Source organism: Silene latifolia, chromosome X, assembly GCF_048544455.1.
Source record: "Silene latifolia isolate original U9 population chromosome X, ASM4854445v1, whole genome shotgun sequence".
NCBI classification, from domain to species: Eukaryota; Viridiplantae; Streptophyta; class Magnoliopsida; order Caryophyllales; family Caryophyllaceae; genus Silene; species Silene latifolia.
In genome coordinates, this window is record NC_133537.1 from 129,688,922 (window position 1) to 129,712,656 (window position 23,735).

General features: G+C 42.4%; 1 long non-coding RNA gene across 3 annotated transcripts; it reads left to right on the forward strand.

The window, feature by feature from the left end:
* The first annotated feature begins 6,177 nt into the window (after positions 1-6,177).
* Positions 6,178-22,389, forward strand: LOC141623604 (uncharacterized). 3 transcript variants are annotated; one of them, XR_012533474.1, is made up of 6 exons: positions 6,178-6,556; positions 19,895-20,004; positions 20,777-21,031; positions 21,118-21,184; positions 21,418-21,473; positions 22,115-22,389. It is a non-coding gene; the product is annotated as an uncharacterized LOC141623604 (long non-coding RNA). The 3 variants fall into 3 exon arrangements; XR_012533475.1 differs by having other exon boundaries at positions 19,934-20,004; XR_012533473.1 differs by lacking the exon at positions 6,178-6,556 and having other exon boundaries at positions 13,327-20,004.
* The last annotated feature ends 1,346 nt before the right edge of the window (positions 22,390-23,735 follow it).

A 23,735-nucleotide genomic window follows, 5' to 3' on the forward strand; every position in this document is an offset into this window, starting at 1 on the left:
ACCCTTCCTTGCTCCACTCTACCCCCACTCATTCCTCTCACAGAGGTTCGACGTGGAGCACCTCGACCACAGACGCCCTCTTACCTCTTGCATTACACTATGCCGAGGGCATCTACTTCTAGGTTGAGGCAGACTTCCGATACTACTAGGGAGACGGGCCAGTCTTCTAGGGGACCACGTGAATCCCCTCATGCATCTCCGCGCACTGCACCCTCCACTAATGAGACTCAGCCTGGACCACAACCGGTTTATCCGGCCCACTTTATTTATCCCTCTCCTTTTACCTCTCCACCGATCATGGATCAGGCGGGGCGGGATCACCTTCTACTTGACATGTGTAGGCGTACAGCTAGGATGGAGCTGAACCAGGCCCTAGCTGACTTTCCTGTCTACGACCGCTACGCCCGTGCCGGATAGTTACCACTAGCTGGGTGGCCACATCCGTCCTATTACCGCTACCCTGTGGACGGTTACCCTCGCCCTACTACTACCGAGGACACGACAGAGGTAGATGAGAGGTACCGGGCCGAGCTTTCTTCACGCTCCTGAGCGAGGCAGGAGGAGGACGCCGACTACGAGGCGGGCGATAACTAGTAGCAGCTTATGGGTCTTTTACGTGCCCTATCTTGTGAGTCCTTTTCCTTCTTTTCTTTATTTATATTTTATCTCGTTTTTCGTACCCCTTTCTCCCATATATTTGATGCTGCTGGTGTTTGCTGAACACAATGAGGGCATTATGTGATTTGGTTTGGAGAGGGTATGCATATGTCTGTTTGCATCCATCTTCATTTTTGTTGCATTTTTGGTTTCATATTTATTGCATTTCCGTTTACATTGTTTTTTACCTTTGTTCTTCAAAAACAAAAACAAAAAACAAAAAAAAAATCAAAACAAAATTGAAAAATTTGAAAAAATACAAAAACATGTCTTTCTTCTGCATATTAGGTCAAGTCGGAACGGTAGTATTTCAATGAGGATATTGCGCTTTTGCTTTGCCTAAGCCTTGCATAATTGACATGTTATTAGTAGAGTCTTATATGCATGGTCCACGAGTTTTTGTTAAATTTCTTGCTGAACATTAGACTTGACTTTGAATTTTGGCAAGCTACCTATAATTTCTAAGGTTTAGAGCTTATAAACGGGTGACATTCATGACTAGTTCATGTAGGAATGTGAGTAATTACTCCTTATGAGGCATGTTATATCAAATTGCATAAGCATGAATTCAGTCTACTTAGTACATGTATGCATTCGGTCTGTGGTTGGTGACACATGTTAGGAGAGGCAATCCCCTTTATTTCATTTTACCCATGAGCTCCACATAGCCAAATTGCCTGTTTTGTCCCATATAGCTACAATCTATAATTCTGCCTATCCTAGCCGAGCTAGTAATGGTAGCCTGTTGGGAATGTTTCATTGCAATGTGGTTATATCTGGTTTCAGAAGTTGGTGGAAATATTGAAGGGAATGAAAAAGAAAAAAAGAGGTTGAAAAAAAAAGAGAAGAGAAATAAAAAAGAAAGTTAGAAAAATCATATGCGGAAAAATGGAAGATATTGAGTTGATGATTTATACTCCCACGTTTTATCTATATCCTATGGGGAGTTGACAATTTTATGGTGAGTTGTGAGCTGTGTGCATCTAATTTGCACTGTTTTGTATTGTTAAATTGAGTATGAAGTTGGAATGTTGTTAAATTTGGTTTTCGGTTGGTACTAGCTTGGCTTTTAATTCCATTTTCCCAAATTTATTTTAGCCCCTTCTTACTCATTACCCCACTTACCTCAAATGTAAGTTCTCGGCATGTGTCTTGGTCATTTGAATATGGTTGGAATGTATATGTACGGTTGTAGAGATTTTATTCATGTTAGACTGCATGCATGTTCTTATAGGTCGCAGTTAGGTGAGTGTTCTTTATTCTTTCTATCTTAGATTATATCTTACCACATATTTAAATGTGTGATTGAGCGACCTGTGAGAGTCCATTATGATAAGTCTTGCAAGGTCGAAGGTTCAGCAGTTTTTAACATCTTCATAATTCGTTTGCATGACTCATCTTGCTAATTGATTGTTGGTTGTTGCATTAAATTGTTTTGGGCATTTCATTTTGTAGTTAGCTCTGAGATTGAACCCGTTCCATTAGTTAGTTTAGGTAGAGTCTAGAGCTGGCTTGGGGACAAGAAAGGTTTGGTTTGGGGAGGTTTGATGTGTGCTTCATTTACATGTTTTATCTTGTCATTTTGCACGCAATTCTATGTCATTTTGAGTAGCGTAAGCTACTATTCTCCTTTGTTTTAGTTACTTTGGGTCGTGTTATGTTTCATGTAGGTTTTTGACCCAAAGTGGTGAAGAATGAGCCAAAACCCGTCTCCGGAGTTGCATTTTGGATACTAGTGAAACCGGAGCTCGGAAACGGTCATCTTGGAATGCGTGAGGCTGCTTGGAAGTGCAAAGAGGAATTGCTGAACGATGCTGCTTTAGAAGAAAAGTCGATCGACTGGTTTCGCTTGAAGATTTGGTCGGTCGACTGTTTTTTTGGTCGATCGACTATTTTCACTTGTCAGGCTGTGCTTGTTTAATAAACTAATTGGCCCATTAGTTGTTTAGTTAATAAATTTCGGCTATTGTTATATAAAGCGTAGCCGAGAACAATTTGAGGTTATCTTTCACACTGCTAAAACAACTTCAGACGTTACTTTGCTTTTGGAATTTCGGATCGGAGAAACTTGTAATCTTTCTTCCTTTATTTCGCTAATTCAATTAACCTTTGTTCTTCATTTTATTTTTTTCTCTTGTTTCTTTTACTTTTCCTTGTTCTACTTTTATTTTATGTTTAATTGTTTTCCTCATACTTTCATCATGCTTATTTCAATTATCATTATTATTATTGATTTAGTTAGTTTGAATATGCGTAGCTAAATTTCTTATGCTGGGATTTAGGGAATCCATGGTTTTATGACGGTTTTTAATTAGGTTTTAGATTTGGAGTAATTACTCGTCTGAATTGTTAATCGTAGCATTTAATTCTTATTTAATTAGTTGAATGCATGCGGCTAGTTATCTAATCTGATAAACTCCGACCTAGATCGAGAGATTGGAAAGAGTGAGATCTGCTACGAACAATAGAATACTTTAAGTACAGCGAGAGCATATTAGAAAGTTTCTAGGGTGATTAGTGGACCGAGAGGACCTTATCACTGCCCTTCAGACCGTAATTTGACTAAGTCTTTGACCCTACCTTTGACCGTTATTAGACCATGGTGAACCGACAATCCTAGCTATTTTCCTTTATATTTTTATACTCGTTTTATACAGTTTATTTCTTTACTTTTCGCTACATTAGTTTAGTTAAATCAACAAAACAAACCCCCAATTCGGTTACTCAGACAAGCCTTAGTTAAGCTAATAGAACACAATTGTCTCCCTGCGGATACGATCCAGACTTCCTCTACTGCATTAGTTTAGGCCAGTTGGTTTATCTTTGATAGGTGTGCGATTTAGCTTGTCAAATTTTGCGTGTCGGGTTCATTTTATTAGACATACCTATGTTCATTTTTCGTTCATTTGTTTAGGTTCCAAAATCGAAGCTCTGATACCACTTTGTAACTTCCCCTTCTTACCTGGCCAAGGTAATTGGGAGATGTTGCCATCTCGGTTTCCCAAGGCAGTGAAATCAGAGTTGCAATTAGGAAAAAATTATTATAAATAAAGTATTTAGTTGATTACATAACCATAAATGAATAGTGAAAGAAACAATACAACTCATGACTACTATGCTAATCTAGTCAACTATGCTAGACTCGAATGTCACCAAGGCTCGTCCCATCTCCCGCGTACTACCAAAGCTAATATGTACATAAATGCTCCCCATATGATCAGAAATATCATATGGATCGACACAGGCCATCCCAGAAATAGGTGATATTTACACAGACACACAAACGTCAGTTTTAATACATAAACATAAGAAACGAGTTGATAAATAAAGATGCAACATAGTGATTATATGAATGAGACTCGAATATGCAATCACCCTACCGGTACCGGGACACACCCAGACGTACCCACAACCACCGGTGCCAGGGACATTGCCACGACACAACACCTCACACAAAGGTACCGGGACACGCCCAGATGTAGCGGGTCCGGAAGACAACCGGATCCCCTGCCAGATGTCGTGCCTCAACCACACGAGTCCCTCCGTAACTCAATTCATTAATGTGCACATCCCCCTTGGAGTGGGAAGCTCCAAGGGGCGACCTGGGCGCAAGACGGTTTCCCAACCGTCTTACGTCTCCTCAACAATCAAGTACCACCACCAAAGACCTCCAACACAATACAATCACAACCATACATGACAAATGAAAGAATAACATTAAGCATATGACTAATTCATGAATTCAATCTCACATGGTATCAATAATAACCCTCAAATGCCAACATGATACACCAACCGACTCATAAATGTCATAGCCAGAAGAGATATTCAAACATGCATACAATATATATTGAAATCGAATAGGATAACCTACCTTTTTGCATTCTTCACAAGCTACTTGATTCCGACTCCACTCCGTCTTATAAAACCGTCTCATGAGACCGTCTCACCATAAACAATTATACAATACTATCACAATGCATTCTATACTATCATAATATGAAACCCTTTATTATTAGTCACTAATTACATAAGCTAAATAATAATTAATCTCTCTTAGTAAACCCTAACTTGAGATTAACATAAGACAAAGAGGAAAAGGTGAGATTTCGACTTACAAAGGTAGATCAGGGATTAGGAGAGGTGTTCCATCATCAATCCAAGCTTGAAGGCCAAGATGAAGTTTTAGGGAGTATTTATAGAGAGGGGAGAGTGTTTTAGAGTAAGAAGGAAGTCGAAGAAGAAGAATAAAGAGGATAAGGGTTTGGATAAGATGAAATTCCTAAATATCAGTTCTCGGGTACAACACAAGGCCATTCGACCGAGTGACCGGTTCACTCGACCAAGTGATACAGACTCGGTCGAGTATACTCTTTACTTGACCGAGTGCCACTCACTTGATCCGCTAGAGGTTCTACTCGATTCACTAGAACTCTACTAGGTCTAGTTTAGGTCTTACTTGGACTCGTGGGAGGGGTCATCTTTTACTTCCGAGTATACGTGTGTTCCCTCACGTGTCCCTAGGTCCTTTGGGGTCCCAAATTATCTGAGTATTACAGATTGAGTGGGTCCTCCACTCCTTTGAACTTAGGCACATCAGTCAAGGTGAAGTTGTCAGGCAATTGATCCCCGACGGGCTCGAACCTTCGGTTGTTTTCAAGGTGAATGTTGTTCCCACGGGCCAAGAGTTGCTCTTCCAACGGTTTAAACCTTTTCTCAGTTTCGGTTAATGGCCGAGTGTTATGCTCTCTAGTTTAAACATTTTCTCAGTTTCGGTTAACGGTCCAGAGTGACCTTAAGGGTTGTAAATAGGCTGGTTAGCTGAGCAGTTGTGAGATGTCTGTTGTCATCGTTGTTGGACAAAGCCGAAGATGGGGCTATGGTTCTGAGGCAGAAAATGGCTCACGTTACATTCCAATTTGACATGGTTTAACGACTAAACACAAACATCACAAAGAGTGGAAAGACACTTTGGACACAACGAGACGAGGGCAACCGTGTGTGGTGCCTCGGTGCTAACTCGATTGATGGTGTGACGGTGTTGACTGGACTTTGACTCGCCATGAACGTGATGGCGTGACGCCATGGAACGAGTCTCAAGGTGAGACGACTCATAAGTAAAGACCCATAAGTACGTTTGCTTTGACTCAGTAGACACGAGGAAGAATTAGACTGGTGGATTGAAATTTTCGAAAAAAAAAATTTCAAAAAGATACGTTTGTTGCTTTATGGACTGCTTTCGAAGAGTAGGTATCTTCAAAGAGTCGGCCAGTTGAAAAGGGTCGTCTTAGGTTTGTTTTCAAAAGACGGTTTAAGTTAAAGTTGCGGCGGTTTTGAAAACGATGCGTTGTTTCCGAAGACGGGGTTTTTTTTTTAATTCAAAATGATGTGTTTTAAAAATCAAGATTTGAAAATTGGTTGAAATCGCTGTCAGTAGTAGAAAAACATTTATTTGAGGCGCCTTATTTGAGGCGTTTTATTGCAACCGCTGCAAATAAGAATTAAGTCTTTTATTTTCTTTAGTTTAAGGGATTACAATTGAGGTAGTTTTTTTTGCAAAACGCCTCAAACTGGGCATTAGAGGCATTTTTATTTAAAACGCCGCCAAATTGGGGTTACAAAATAAAGATGACCAAGCTTCATCAGGTTTAACTTATTATTCATATCTCGCTCTCTCCTTTACCCGCATCTGTCATCATTCCAATCTCCAAATGAATCTTCTTCTCCAGCAATCCTTTCCTCGGCATCGCGCCGCTCTCTTCTTTAGCATTTACAACCTTAGGAAGTCAAGTTCTCACCACGTGTGTGAGTTGTTGTCGCCTTGTATCCAACTTGCAAACCCTAATTGATGCCATCGTCGACGACTGTAAAGAGGAGCTTGATAAAGCTTTCTAAAAAGGTAATATTATTGTATTTCTGGACAACACGTGATGCCTCAAACATATCTACCAAAGTATACTGTTTTTTTTAATGTTTGATTATAATTATTATAGTTACACCAAATTTTCAATTTAGTCGTATATTATAATTGTATTAAAGTTTCAATTTTTAACATCTCTGAGCACCAATTGTTATGGTAATTAATGTATTCTTGTGTTTTTGGTAGTATAATTAGGATGTTGCTTGATGTTAAGGGTAAACCAAGAAAAGAAGCTCCATTTGTTTTGGTATTTTATACCGAGTTAATTGATTAGGGTTAAAGCGGTCAAATATCGTTAGTCGTACGTCGTACGTCGTTTGTTTTATGAATTATGCAAGCGTTGGCGTATGAGTATGGAGATACGTAAAATAAGAGATTTGACACGTGAGATTTGGTGACGCGGAAAACCCAATGTGGGAAACGACCGCGGGAAGGGGACGGTACACTTCCAAGTATTCTACTAGCAAGATCTGAGTAATATGTTCCCAGTATAAGAGGCTAGATGGCTATGTTGTTAGTGTCGTCTGTGAGGCGTCGTATATGTGAATGAATGATGCTCATCTCCTCCCTTCGTTTTATATAGTACCTAACCCTGATAGGGTTTAGGTTTCTTGCTCCTGAAGATGGCCGAAATCCACCTGATGGGCCTCCGTCCTACTCTGCTACCCTTGACTCACTATCCACAACCCATTACTCCTTTCTCCTATATTTAATTGGATTCAATGGACTCCCACCATTATGTGGCCTGATATATCATGTAGCCTTATGTGCAAATTTCGGCCCAAACAGTTTGCCCATAATTTCTTGCGAGACACGCCTCAGAATGGTGAGCAGGAAATTACTCGATAAAACTTCGCGTCGTGGTCCGCCTAGCTTCTCGTGTACTCATCATTGTTTCCCCTAACTCCCTATTAATTCTCCACTTTCCCATTTCAACCCTCTAACCGTCCCATTTAAACCCTTCCACTTCCCTTCTCTCTCCTCAATTATTCATAAACGTAAACCCTTCCTTCTCCCGAAAACTCTCCTTCTTCACCTTCTCCCCTCGCACTGCCTTTTCCAGGAACACCTCCATTGTCAGAACTCCGATCCGCATTTCCAGGTAAATCTTTCCTTTATCAATCAATTTATTATTACCTCTTTCAATAGGTAAAACCCGTCAAGCCTCGTCTTCTTCCAACCACATTAGCGTAGAGCCCGACGAATTTTTCCCTTCCCTTGGCCTTCTGAAACACCCCCACAACTGCGAATTTACCCTCTCCGTCACAGATATTTCCAGGATCAAAGAGTATCTGGTTCTTGGCGGTGGCGTTGATATTCACATCTCCACCCTTCGGCAAAGGGCTGACGGCTACCGTAAGGGTTGGGTATGCATGTATCTGTACCTGTTTAAGTACGGCTTGCGCTTCCCTTTCCTGGAAATAGTCTAGGAATTCCTTTGCTCGAATCACCTGTCAATGGCCCAAGTGTCACCCAACGTGTGGAGGGTGCTTTTTTCCTGCTTGGCCATAAATCAACTGATGGGGGTTGACATCTCCTTAGGGGACCTTGCTCATAAGTTTGAGGTCAGATCTCTAGGCAGAGGTCAATACTCTTTCAGGGCTCTACCAGGTTCCGACGAATTCTTGAAGCCCCTCTTCAAGTCGAAGGACGACAGGTGGTTTGAAGAGTTCTTCTTCGTCAATGTGGACTCAATCAACATTCCTACTGGCTATATATATGATATCTGTACCCAGGATAAGAGTAAGTATCCCCTGCTATCTCCACCTCCCCTGCCTTTCTCACCTTCTTACTTCTTGTTCGTGTACAGGCCCTAGGCCCTAGAATCCGCACTGTGTGTCCCTGCCAACCAAAGGAAGTTCCCTGACTTGCTACCAGGCTTCTCTTCTACCACCTCTTCTCATACAATATATTCTGGTAAATTTCTGCTATCCTTCTATCCACTGATCCATGTAACGTCTGATTCGTTTAATTGACTCTTCTCGTTGTTTTCCTGATACTCGCCATACTGGGCTTTACATGAAGTGCTAAGGTTGATGCCTTCGAATCTATCCTAGCAAGGAAGAGAGCTGCCGGTAGCTCTCCCATCTTCGCCCCTGCCAAAAGAAGAGCTCCAACTCTTGCTGCTAAGTCCAACCCTAGCGCCTCTAAATCCCGCACCTGCTCCACTGTTGACCTATCGAAGTTACTTCCATATCACATCACCCACCAACTCCTCCATCTGGCTCCATTTCTGGTGAGGGAGGCATCGATCATCACTTCCCGGAGGGATTTGGTAACCCCGAAATTGCACCCTACTGGCCTGCCATGGACCAGTTACTGTTTCCCTCGTTTCCTCAAGAGTTCAATGGGCTGGACCTTGAGGAAATGGCCGATATTGACGTGGTGAATGCCTTCATCGTAAGTTTGTCCTTCCGACACCTGCACCTGCATAAGTTCATTTTTACATACCTCGGTTTCCTGCATTGTTTATCTAGTGTCTTCCTGTTTCTGCACTCCAGAATTTGCAATCCTCTCTCTACTCCAGGAAAATGATGAGGAGGGTTCGAACTGAGAGTCTGTCCACTAACTTCAAGAACCAGGAGTTGACTAGTTGACCGCCACTTGTGTGGACTTACGACGGCAGCGGGACACTCTCAGGGAGCAGGTGGTGGACCTGAAAGTGGAGATGGCCAGCACCAAGAAACAACGAAGGGAGGATGCAGATCACCTGGCTCGTACACAAGAGGTGTGCAGGGAGTTTACTGACGGATTGGCCCGGGCTGAAGTGAGGATCAGGGATCTGGTGGAGCTTACCACCAATATCGCTGCACATGCTACCTGACAGGGCAAGGTCGACGGGATGAGGGAAGGAATAGAGGGATAGCTCACTATTCGGGACTTGGAGGAGGAAGAGAGGGAGCTGAAGACTCTTTTCCCTGTTGCCCCTGACCTCAGTCTCCTGATGCCTGAAATTGATGAAGTCAACTCTCCTGCGGCGGCTGAAGATGTTCCAATGGAGGAGGCTGCTACCACGCAGGGGACTGCTGCTGCTGAGAGAGCCATTGTGGAAGGAGCTTCCTAGGCCAGGTCCCGTTCTTGAAAAAGAGAGTCAGCCAGTGACGGTTGGTGGGGGAACAATTCCTGCGGAGAGGATAGATGTGGACTAAGCCTCCACTTTTTTTTTATATTAGTACTTTATTTTGGGGCCCTGGCCCTGGCCCTGGCCCTGGCCCTGTGCGGTGGAGGTTTTGTAAGAATTTTGAATACTTGGTTTTACGGATGTTGCTTCAAGGGCAACTTATCTTTTTGAATATTGCCGTGTTGTCAGGTGCCCTGCTGAAGGAGTAGTATTTTATTATTGTGCTTGCTTATTGGGAAACAAGGATGTCCACCAGGGGCAGATTTTGACTTATGTGCCCCTTGTTTTTTGCTCAATGAGGTGACTACTTAACCTTGTTCATGACACAAGGTGTGTTCATCATAATTGTAAGCCAACAGGGGCGTACCTTAGGTAAGTTTATCGTCATTCTAGGACAACTGGAGTGTTGCAGGACGCTGGTTGCTCAGGCGGTCCCTGCACTCCTTTCTTGTTTTGTATGCATGCTAGGGCCTTGACTTCGTCGAGTACTCGGTGTCGGTAGCTATCTTGAGGGTGTTATCCGAGGTAGCTGCGTGAGCTATGAGCTACGACCAAGCTCCCTTTCGTGTCCACTATCCGCCATGTGACGGTGCCTGATTCAGAAATTAGGTTGGGGATGTTGAAGTGCCGTGTGCCTTGTCACCCCGGGTTCAGGAGTAAATCCTATTTGTACCACCCCTAGCGTGCCATGGAGGTCAGAGCTCATAATCATATTTGAAAATCAAAGATAAAAATTAAGAAAAGGCCAGGAGGGCCGCGTAGGGTACCTGGTGCTATCTCATGGGATTCCAGAGTAACCTTGGACCCAGGATGCCACAAAACTTGTGCAACTCACATAGCAATTGTCTCAAAAATAAGAAAAAGTATTAACAGTAAGAAATAAAGCAAAAAGTTGCTAAATGCAAAAATAGTAAGAATTGGTAGTATGCCTACTACCATTTTTTTTTCAACTAGCTCTGTACACTAAACCCCACGCGTTATTAAATGTGATACCTCTTCAGGTGGAGTATGTTCCATGGTTTGTGTATTAATTGACCCTGCAGGGTCATTAATCTATACGCACCATGGCCAACAACTCCTTCCACCTGGTATGGATCTTCCCATTTGTGGGCAAATTTACCAGCTTTGTGGTTCTTTGTGTTTTGGAACACCTTATGGAGAACCAGGTCTCCTATCTCCAGGAACCTGATTTTTACGTTCTTGGTGTAACTTCTAGCCACTAACTGCTTGTAGGAGGCTAGGCGTATTCGAGCACTTGTTCACAATTCATCTATTGTATCCTTGCTCCTGATCATTTCTGTTTCGTTCAGTTCCCTCGTCATGCATCCATACCTGTGGGTGGGAACCAGAACCTTTGACGGTATCACTGCCTCTACTCCAAACACCAGGTTGAAAGGTGTTTGGCCTGTCGCCGTCTTTGGGGTTGTCCTATCTGACCACAATACCAGGGGTAATTCGTCTGCCCATTTCCCTCCCAACTCCTTCACCCTCTAGTTCCTCAAATTTTCAACAATAATTTTATTACTTGCTCAGATTGGACTGCGGGTTTCTCGGTGCTGATTTTTTTAGTGAAATATTTCGCCTAGCACAGAATCCTTCAGAGTTGTCTCACACAAACTGTGATCCGTTGTCACATATGATTTCTGATGGGATTCCACACCTACAAAGTATGTTTCGTTTTATAAAGGATATCACCTGCCTATCTTTTACTTCAGTGAATGCTTCAGCTTCTATCCATTTGGAAAAGTAGTCTGTCATTGCCAGCATATATAATCTGTTTCCTGGTGCCATGGGCAGTGGGCCTACTATGTCCATTACCCATGTCATGAATGGCCATGGTTAGATGATTGGATGCAAGGGTTCTACTGGTTGATGTATCATTGGTGCTGACCTCTAACAGGCATCACATTTTTTCACATATTCTACTGCATCTGCACGCATTGTGGGCCAAAAGTAGCCTTGCCTTAGAGCTTTGTTTGACAGACTTCTGCCTCCTGCATGGTTTCCATATTCGCCACTGTGGATGGCATGCAACACAGTCTGTGCTTCTGTCTTATCCAGACATCTTAAGTAGGGTCCAGCTAGCGACTTTTTGAAAAGCACGTTATCAACCAGTACAAATCTAGAGGCTTTGGTTTTGAAAACCCTTACCTCCCATTTATCTTCTGGCAGCTTGTCTTCCACTAGCCATTCCATGTAGGGTATGCGCCAATCTAGGTCAGGCTGCTGCTGTTCTGTGCTTGCCAGTATTCTTGACCTATCTACATGATCCGCATCCTGCTGCTCCTCCAGCTCTCCTCTGTCTTCTTCTACCAGCTTTTGAATAGCTGGCTCTAGGACGTGCACAATTAGTATGCTGCATAGCTCCGTTGGTTTGAATGTTGCCCCTAGGGTTGTTAGTGCACTGGCCTCCACGTTTTGGTCCCGGGGGATTTGGACTTTTTTGAAGTCCTTGAATTTCTGTTTTAGCCCGTTGGATACCTTCAGGTAAGCTAGAATCTTGGAGTCCCTGGTTGCATAAGCGTCATTGACATGATTTACCATAAGCAGAGAATCATTGTATACCTGCAGACGCTTGACTTTTAAGTCCAACGCCATCTGCATCCCTAGTATGAGGGCTTCGTACTCTGCTTGATTGTTTGTCGCCTTGAACTCACATCGAACTGCCTGTTCAATCAGATCTCCTTTAGAGACCGCAACACCAGACCAACCCCTACCCCCCCCCCCCCGATTGGAGGATCCGTGCGTGTGCGGCGTCCAAGTTTCGCCTTCCTGATCTTTGTTCAAGACTAGTAACTCTTTCTCCGTCAGATTTTGGATGGTTGGGCTGAAGCCAGATACGAAGTCAGCCAATGCCTGCGATTTATTGTGGTCCGTGGCTCATATTGGATGTCGTATCCGCTGAGGTGCACATACCACTTCGACATACGTCCTGATAACTCAGGCTTTCTCGTTACGGATTTTAGAGGGTAGTTAGTCACCACATGTATGATATGAGACTCGAAATAGGGGCGCGGTTGGCAGGACGCAATAACAATTGCTAGTACCAGTTTTTCAAGAGATGTGTACCTTGTCTCTATAGGTAGGAGGGACTTGCTTACGTAGTAAATGAGTTGCCTCACTTTATCCTGCTCCCGACTAGAATCTGCTACTTTTGACCGCTACCTTTGTGACCGATAGGTACAAAAATAGGGTTCTCCTTGCTCGGCTTTGATTGTAACGGTGGGGAGCTCGGGTAGCTTTTCGGGTCTCTAAATGCTTTCTCGTGTTCTTCACTCCATTCAAATTTCTGGCTCTTCCTCAGGATATCATAGAAGATCCGACATCTAAGGTAGCTTTTCAGGTCTCTAAATGCTTTCTCGTGTTCTTCACTCCATTCAAATTTCTGGCTCTTCCTCAGGATATCATAGAAGATCCGACATCTATCTGAAGACCTGGAGATGAATCTACTCAAAGCTGGCACCTTTTCTGCCAGCCACTTGACGTCTTTGGGCTTTTCTGGTGACTCCAGCTAGAACTCACATCGAACTGCCTGTTCAATCAGATCTCCTTTAGAGACCGCAACACTGGACCAACCCCTACCCCCCCGCGCCGATTGGAGGATCCGTCTCGGTGCGGCGCCCAAGTTTCGCCTTCCTGATCTTTGTTCAAGACTAGTAACTCTTTCTCCGTCAGATTTTGGATGGTTGGGCTGAAGCCAGATACGAAGTCAGCCAATGCCTGCGATTTATTGTGGTCCGTGGCTCATATTGGATGTCGTATCCGCTGAGGTGCACATACCACTTCGACATACGTCCTGATAACTCAGGCTTTCTCGTTACGGATTTTAGAGGGTAGTTAGTCACCACATGTATCATATGAGACTCGAAATAGGGGCGCGGTTGGCAGGACGCAATAACAATTGCTAGTACCAGTTTTTCAAGAGATGTGTACCTTGTCTCTATAGGTAGGAGGGACTTGCTTACGTAGTAAATGAGTTGCCTCACTTTATCCTGCTCCCTGACTAGAACTGCGCTGCGCTGACCGCTACCTTTGTGACCGATAGGTACAAAAATAGGGGTTCTCCTTGCTCTGGCTTTGATTGTAACGGTGGGGAGCTCAGGTAGCTTTTCAGGTCTCTAAATGCTTTCTCGTGTTCTTCACTCCATTCAAATTTCTGGCTCTTCCTCAGGATATCATAGAAGATCCGACATCTATCTGAAGACCTGGAGATGAATCTACTCAAAGCTGGCACCTTTTCTGCCAGCCACTTGACGTCTTTGGGCTTTTCTGGTGACTCCAGCTAGAACTCACATCGAACTGCCTGTTCAATCAGATCTCCTTTAGAGACCGCAACACCAGACCAACCCCTACCCCCCCCCCCCGCGCTGATTGGAGGATCCGTCTGTGTGCAGCGTCCAAGTTTCGCCTTCCTGATCTTTGTTCAAGACTAGTAACTCTTTCTCCGTCAGATTTTGGATGGTTGGGCTGAAGCCAGATACGAAGTCAGCCAATGCCTGCGATTTATTGTGGTCCGTGGCTCATATTGGATGTCGTATCCGCTGAGGTGCACATACCACTTCGACATACGTCCTGATAACTCAGGCTTTCTCGTTACGGATTTTAGAGGGTAGTTAGTCACCACATGTATGATATGAGACTCGAAATAGGGGCGCGGTTGGCAGGACGCAATAACAATCGCTAGTACCAGTTTTTCAAGAGATGTGTACCTTGTCTCTATAGGTAGGAGGGACTTGCTTACGTAGTAAATGAGTTGCCTCACTTTATCCTGCTCCCTGACTAGAACTGCGCTGCGCTGACCGCTACCTTTGTGACCGATAGGTACAAAAATAGGGGTTCTCCTTGCTCTGGCTTTGATTGTAACGGTGGGGAGCTCAGGTAGCTTTTCAGGTCTCTAAATGCTTTCTCGTGTTCTTCACTCCATTCAAATTTCTGGCTCTTCCTCAGGATATCATAGAAGATCCGACATCTATCTGAAGACCTGGAGATGAATCTACTCAAAGCTGGCACCTTTCCTGCCAGCCACTTGACGGCTTTGGGCTTTTCTGGTGACTCCAGCTAGAGTAGTACCGCTTTTATTTGCTCTGTGATGGCTTCTATTCCTCTTTGCGTCACTATATACCCCAAGAACTTTCCCGAGGAGACCCCAAAGGTACATTTAGATGGATTTAGCTTCATTTTATACTCCCTCAGGGTGCTGAAAGTATCTGACAAAGTGCTCCATGCGTTTGTCAGCTTTCTTTGATTTTACCTCCATGTCGTCAATGTACACCTCCATTGTCTTCTCTATTTGCTCTTTGAACATCCTATTTACCAATCTTTGGTAGGTTGATCCTACGTTCTTCAGCCCAAAGGGCATCACATTGTAACAGTTGATTCCTCTTCCTAACATGAATGTTGTTTTCTTCTGGTCTCCCGGGTCCATCTTAATTTGATTGTAGCCACTCCAGGCGTCCAGGAATGTAAGCATCTCATGTCCTACTGTGGCGTCAACCATGGCATCAATGTGTGGTAGCGGGAAATGATCTTTTGGACATGCCTTATTTAAGTCTGTGAAGTATACACATACTCTCTATTTCCCATTCTTCTTGGGAACTACCACCACATTTGACAGCCATTCCGGGTACTTGACTTCTCTTATATTGCCTGGTGCCAGCAGACTGTCTACCTCCTTATTGATAACTTGGTTTCTTTCAGCTGCGAACTTTCGTCTCCTCTGCTGGACTGGATGGTACTTTGGATCCACGCTTAACTTGTGCGTTATGATAGATGGATCTATCCATATCATGTCGTCATGGGACCATGCGAAGTAATCCATATTAGCTTTAAGGAAATCAACCAGCTGCCGTCTGACGTCACCTGCACATTCAGCTCCTACTAGTATCGTTCTCTTTGGATGCAGCTCGTCCAGGCCAACCTTATCTAGTTCCTCAGCGGGAGGCTCAATATAGTCCGCGTGAGCGCACTGCTGTTGTAATTGCTATGTTGGGGGACTAGTTGTGCACTTTAGTGCCTTTTTGTAGCATCCCCTGGTCTCCTCATATTTCCTCTACTCCCCAAGGTGTGGGGAACTTCACGTACTGGTGGTATGTTGAGGGGACTGCCTTCATTAGGTGTAGCCATGGCCTCCACAGGATGACGTTATAAGTTGAAGAGCCATCAATGACTAAGTACTTGACTTCCTTGTTGACTCTTTCTGCATAAGTTGGGATTATGATTTCGCCAAGTGAATGTGCTATTTCCCCATTGAACCCCACTAGTGGAATAGTCTTCTTTTGCAGGTCCTTCTTGCTGAATCCCATGTTTCTAATGGTTTCCGGCATAACCAAGTTGACTGAGCTTCTTGTGTCCACCAGAACTTTCTTTACTCTACAGTTTGCCATGGAGAGTGTTATGATGAGTGCGTCGTGATGCTCCTGACTATCATGGATGTCTACCGCATCGAAGGTAACAATAGGAAGGCTGATATGAGTGACCCTGCACGAGGACTGTGGCCTGTTGCCTTTGACTTTAGTGGCATGCCTCTTTGCGGCCGAATATATTAAACCGCTTAGGTCTGAGCCGCCTGTTATCACGTTTATTATTTTCGTGAAGGTGGGTGGCACCGAAGGCTGAGTCTGACTCATGGACCCCACCTTGTTCTGCTGTCTGCCCCCCACGTGGTAATAGGTGGCTCAGGTTTCCTAAGTTATATTGGCGTCTGACCTCCCTCTGTAGAGTGTAGCAATCCTCTGTGGTATGCCCTATGTCGTCATGGAATTCACACTTCTTCTTACTGTCCTTTCTCCACTTGACCCTCTACTGGTGGCTTAGGCCAACACACCTTGTCCCCTAATTCTCTCAGTGCTCCTATCGTAGGAGTCGTAGGAGCCCTGCCATTCATGTTGTGAACCCATATTCATTCTGCTTAGAAAGCGATTGAGTATCCTCCCTCTCTTCTACTTTATTTATCATCCTGTTGTAGGGCTTGGATCTTTCCTCCGTCCTTTCTGGTGCAGAGTTCTTGCTAGTGCTCTCCAAATTGAGCAGGCTCCTTCTTGTTGTTATGTCTTCCTCTAATATCATTGCTGCCTTTGCCTTGGCTTGAACATCCTCAAAGGTCTGGCAAGGGTGCCTAGTCAGTTCTTTGTATAAATCTGAATTCTGATAGAGCCCATGCCTGAATGCTTCAACCGCCGTTGGTATGTCACATCCTCTTATTGCCACCTTCTATTTGTTGAATCTAGTGATGAAATCCTTGATCTTCTCATTAAAACCTTGAACTATCCTGTAAAGGCCACTGATATGATTTACGGGCCTGCTGCTGCTAGCAAACTGCTGAGTAAATGCGTTTACTAAGTCAGCGAAGGTTGCTATCGACTTGTTTGGCAGGCTCATGAACCATTGTAAGGCTGTACCGGAGAGCGTTGACCCGAATCCTTTGCACATGCAGGCTTCCTTTAAGTGCCCTACCGCTGTTATTACTATCATCTTTTGCTTATACTGGCTGACATGATAGAAAGGGTCTGTTGTGCCATCATAGAGCGTCATTGTGTGGGCGTTGAATCCTTTCGGCACCGTGACCAGTGATATGGCGTCTATGAATGGGGAAACTGCATAACTGTCGGGAGTCACCTTCTCCATGGGCGCTGACATTCCTGGAATCCTGCTGAGCATGTCCCTGATTTTCAGATACTGCCTATCCCTGGTGCTGTCATAAGCTGTGCGAGGGTTGTAGGCGAACTGCTGATTCCGGATACTTCCCCCCTACCATTTTTTCACGGGATTCTGAGGCATGGTGGTTAGGGTTGTTGCTACCAAGGACCCTGCTTGCCAATCTGTTTTCTGTCTGCCAACAAGTTCTACACCAGATGTCTGATTAGTGATGGCAAAATTAATAGTTGAGGGGTTACCTGCCCTTGGTTCCGTACTTCTCGTTCCCGGCCAGCCATTAGGTGTTAGGCATCCCAAGCCTCGTGGGACTATTCGCCTTTCTGGCGTTGTTCCTGAAAAATCGAGCCTGATAACCAGGTCTGTTAGGAATAAGCGTGTTGGTTCCCTGTTGCCTGACGCCTCGCCCTGTTGGTTCGGCATCGGCGCCTGACTTCTGATCGGTATGGGCGTTGGAGTAACCATATGCTGCTGCAAAGCACCCATTTGTGCCCAGAGTGCACGATCCGTTGCCTGCTCCTTTGCCTTTCTGTTCTCTTCCCTTATGCTATCAATCGTCCTCTGCAGAGTATACATCCCGCTGATTATAATCTGGGTTGGATTAGGGGGAGGAGTCTGGTGCCTGGCGTGACTTGCTGGGCGGGCTTCTGATTCTTGCTGGGCAGATCCTGCCTCCTTCTCTGCCCGTATCTGGGTTTCTGCTTCATTGGTTGCTTTTAGATGGCCTGTCTTGGGTGGGAGACCAGTTTTTGGTGGAGGTCCCGACCCTGAAGCCTGTACTTCTACCACCCGTGGTGATACTGTCGCCAGATGTTGTGACTGGCTCCCTTCAAGCCTTTGAGCGGTGTTTTGCTTGTTTCCTGACATGTTCTCGATGTTGCTTGTAGCAGGATTAATAATGACGACCACTATGCGCCACGGTGGGCGCCAAACTGTTTTGGTATTTTTTTACTGAGTTAATTGGTTAGGGTTAAAGTGGTCTAATACCGTTAGTCGTATGTCGATTGTTTGATGAATTATGCAAGCGTTGGTGTATGAGTATGGAGATACGTAAAATAAGAGATTGGACAAGTGAGATTTAGTGACGCGGAAAACCCAATGTGGGAAACGACCGCAGGAAAGGGACGATACCCTTCCAAGTATTCTGCTAGCAAGATCTAAGTAATATGTTTCGAGTACAAGAGGCTAGATGGCTAAGTTGCTAGTGTCGTCTGTGAGGCGTTGTATATGTGAATGAATGATGCTCCTCTCCTCCCTTCGTCTTATATAGTACCTAACCCTAATAGGGTTTAGGTTGCTTGCTCATGAAGATAGACGAAATCCACCTGATGAGCCTCCGTCCTACTCTGGTACCCTTGACTCACTATCCACAACCCATTACTCCTCTCTCCTATATTCAGCTGGACTCAATGGACTCCCACCTTATGTGGCCCGTTATTTCATGTAGCCTTATGTGCAGATTTCGGCCCAAACACCATTGTACGAGAATAAATTTGTCATCTTTGTGTTTCTTCATGGGTTATCTTCTTAAGGCAGGCTAATTTCTTTGAACTTTGGAGCAGCCATCAAAGTGTATGGTAATTTTGTTTTTGTCAAACCTTTTTAAATTTTGATATTTTTCATTGTGAAGTGTTAATTTTGTTACGGGTGAGTGTTTGATTTTAACTCACCTAAAAATATAGAGAAAGAAAGGGAACTATATGGTTTTTGGCTGGTTGTACATAAGACAATCACTTAAGAGGAGACGGAGGTCATTTAGCTATCCCTTATCAATCATTGATGGTTAACTGGTTGTTTAATGTGATATAATACATTGTATTAGAGCATGGTTTGAACTTATCATGTTGCAATTCTAGTCTTCATCAGATCAAATATACTGTCTTACTTGGTGTGTGAATGTGTGATACTGTATTTCACTTGTTAACTTCATTATTCTTCATAAAATATGTTCGTCACTGTATGTCTTATTAATGCAGTGATTCGCTCAGTAGGTGGATTATACATCTGATGTGTATTACCACCAATTCTATAGTTTTTGAGCATTATAATAAAAATTTTGAGTTTTGTTTTAAAGATTATGAGTTTTACTCTAAAGTTTCTGAGTTTATTCACTTAAACATTATGCTCAAAAAAATTACAATAAAACTCAAAAACATTACATATAAATTTTGTAAAATTTGAGTTTTGATGGAAAAAAATTAAAATCTAACATAAATTTTAATAAGCTAAAAAAAAATACATATGCTCAAAAACAAATAAAATTTGAGGTAATGAGCTCAAAAAATATACATATATACTCAAAAACAAAAAAGTTGGAGGTAGTACATCCGATGTATGTTCCTTTTTCTCGTGATTCGCTTGTCTGATTTGAGACGATGAAAGGGCAATTGCGTTGTTTAAATCGATAAACGTAATACCTTGCTTTACACATAATGTTTTTGATGTCATTGCGCTTGTATCCATTTGTATCGGATTAGCAGTTCTATTCAGTGTGGGAAATAATTTCTTATTCAGTTCACATGTTCTTTTTCATCTTTATTATGTAGATAAAGTGCTACGCTATGAATCTTTGATTGTTGCAACAGGAGGCTTCAATTACCCAAGGATGAGGAGTACTGGAGCAAAAGAATTTGTGTCTGTGCAGTTTGTAAGATAGGTCAGTGCTGTTAAACTCATTTACAAGCTTATGAATACTTATGATTGATTAGTATTAAGAGCATCTAGACAAATCTCTGCCGGAAAGATTTAGAAGGTAAAAAGATGGGGAGATGGTTAGGACCCCATTTCTCACTTTCCCTTCCATTCTTTCAGTTTGTTTCAAAATAAGTTGTAAGAGCTTCTTTTGTTGGTGTTAGGCAACAGGGGCAGTTTTAATATATGGAATAAGACTCCATAATAGTTACAGTTTAGCCATTGATTATTATTTTTGTAGCACTATTATTGACTTTATTTTAAGTTAAGAATAGAAGCTCTAACAATTTTTTATGATATAAACTGAGAGAAGGGAGTCCAAACGATAACCTGCGTGATCGCCCTTTTCCCCTCTAAGTCTTTCCAGTGAGTTTGGTTTTCTTATCTCTAAGCTAATGTTGAAACAAGCGGAAATTAAACTTCAGTCTCCTTCCCTTAACTTGAATATCCCTTTATCTATTGCTACCGTTAGATGCTTTCATCATGTTGATCGTTCCTTTTGAACAATTAATGTTAACCTTCACAATAAGAGCCTTTCAACATCAACGAAGCTAAACTAGTCACATGTACTGATGGGATCTTTCATTTTTTTGTCCAATTGTTGTAATTGGAGTTTGTGAACTATAAAACTATACAGATATTGCTTTTGTTTTAGGACGTTGAAATGTTTATTAACGCTCGACAGTTTACAAAACCTAGTCTTATATTGAGTTTTCAACTATCTGAATGTTTAACAGGATGCTTATGGCGAATGTTTCAGTTTTCAGCAGTCTCAAAACATCACTACATTGTAATTTATATATTATCTTAAAAAGGCTCCAAGTACTTAGAAGCAGAGTTCACGCAAGGAAACAGGAGCACTATCACTAGTAGAAAACCATTAATCAGCTGGTCCACAATTTTAGGCGTTTTTACCAAGTTGACGCAAAGGAAACAGGAGTACTATCACTAGTAAATGACGGGTTTCATATGGCTTTGGCTCACAGATACAGGTTTGTTTCCAATGTTAACTTAGACAAGTTGTTGTACCCACTTTTGATGAAAATCAAACTCACCTTGAGTTAATTTGTGACGCTAGTCAATCGCCAGCCGCACTGGGAAAATAGTTGTGCAAATGAAGCAGGTAGCTTGAGCGATAGCTTGTGGTAATTCTCTTTGATCCTCTTGTTATTGTTAGGTTTGCGACTGGTTTACTGATAGTACTCTCAATACATGAGGGGTTTAATCGAGGACAAGGCGATTCCACTCAATTAATATGATTGTTGAGTTCATTTTTTAACGTGCTCATTATATCATTTTGACATTCTCTTATCATTTAATTATGCATCCAATGGAGATGAAATTGAAACATGGGCATAACTGAATGATTATTTTGCAGTGCAAGCATGATGAATTTGTTGTTGTTCACGAGCTAGGGCACCGGATACTAGAAAGGTTAGTGTCATAAACTTCCCTAAACTAACACTAAGCTTGCCATCTTATGAGTTGAGGTATGTCCTAGTTGTCACCTGATTTAACGTCTATTATGGTGTCACCAGTAGTGTTTAGCTTAATATGTATATTTGATCGAGGTAACATAAGTAGTTCAAACTGAAATACCAGTTCCATTAAAATTATGGTAGTGAGTTGAACTAATTCTCAAAGATGGAGAGTTGGTGAATGTATGTGTCCCAACATAGAGAAGGCCACTTTTGTATAATTGTTTTTACATGATGCTGTTTCAGATGCTTTTAGCTATGGCTGAATTATAACAGATATCTTTATCTTTATCATTCTTCATTATGTTCTTTGCAGCTACTGCTATAATTTTTTGGGATTGCATACCTTAATAATTTATTTACGGTTCTTATTCTAAACCTTCAGCCAATAGCTTGGATGTTTTGCCCCTTAAGTTGTTGATCAGTTGTAATCTTATTGTTTAGAAATTGGCTCCTAAGTGCACCTGTATGGAATATTGACTTGGCTAATTCACTTAGGCACCACTCCGCCTTATACTCATTGCACCTGCTGATATACTTTTATTGTCAATGCATACCTCAGGTCATGACAATTGTTCTTTTTTATTATTATTGCAGATTTTATAAAAAAAAATTTCTTAAAAATGAAGTGTGTAACGGAGACCATAAACAGACAATTGCATCGGAGCAAAACAATGAAGGCCTCTCCATCGTCGCCACCGCAGAGAATCATGTAGTTTTATCACATTGTCAAGTGTAAATTAATGTCTAGGAGTATTTAGTTAGATCCTATAAATTATAGATTGCATTTTCTTTTAAAACATTTGTATTATTTTTAAATTATGTATGGCGGTAAAGTTTGATTAATATATATATTGAATTTTAGTTTAAAATAATAGTTTATGATTGCTTTTTAAAAAACACCTCTTATATTTTTTTTATTTTTAAAAATTATCTATTTGCAGCTCATTTTTTTTAAAAAAAACGCAGCAAATAAGGCCTCTATTTGCGGCACCTTTTTCAAAAAATGCCGCAAATAGAAAGTCCTATTTGCGATGTTTTTTTAAAAAACGCCGCAAAAAAAACATTTATTTGCGGCGTTCTTTAGGAGCCGCAAATGAAATTCTTATCTGCGGCCCCTTATTTGCTGCTACACCAAAAACACCTCAAATAGCCTGTTTTTTGAAGCCGCAAATGATGTTTTTCTACTAGTGTGTGGTCTCGAGAACGGTGTGTTGTCCTCGGGATTTACAAAGTCCATGAATATGGTGTGTCATTTTTGGGTTTTGAAAGGGGCCATTATGTCGGCGCAAAAGTCCATTATGTCGGCGCAAAACTTTTAAAAATCCGTGTTCCAAAAATTGCCATTACGACGGCACGAAAAGATGCTTTTGTTGAAACGGTTGTAAAAAAAACCGGGTTTGGAAATCGTCATTACGACGGCATGAAAATGGTGTTTTTGTTGAAATGGTTGTAAAAAAAACCGGGTTTGAAAATCGTCATTACAACGGAATAAAAAAGGTGTTTTTTTGTTGAAACGGTTGTAAAAACCGGGTATGAATATCGTCATTACGACGGCATGAAAAAGATGTTTTTGTTGAAACGGTTGTAAAATCCGGGTTTGAAAACCGTCATTACGACTGCATGAAAAAGATGTTTTTATTTAAACGGTTGTAAAACCCGGGTTGGAAAATCATCATTACAACAACATGAAAAAGATTTGCAACAGCCGGCAAAAGACGGAGGTTTGAAATGGCCATTATGACAACGCAAAAAGGTGTTTTGAATGTTTGGAAATGACAGGGAAGGATTTATGATCACATAGCACATAAGCACTCACACTTCATTATATTATGCATAATGCTGACACGAGTTTTGGCTTAATAAGGGTGGTTACACACCAAGCGATCAATCCCCGATTTTTGAGAGGGATGCCAATCCAAACAAACTGTGTAAGGTTGGTGCCCTAGCCTCGTGCACGTGGGAAGTGAATGCTCTTTGGCGAAACAAAATGATGTAACGCTAATGGTATGCTAGACGCAATCGGGATTCGAAACATGGGGATGAGAAAACTCAAGCCGACGGGACAAGCCAATTGGTCGATAAAGGTTAGGTTGTGGGCCCGGACAAGGAACCCGACTTATGACCGTAATATCAAATAATGCACTTCAACCAAGACCTCCACGCTCGGTGACGTAGAAATGCTTTCGACCGGATCGCTTTAAATCAATCGGTTTCG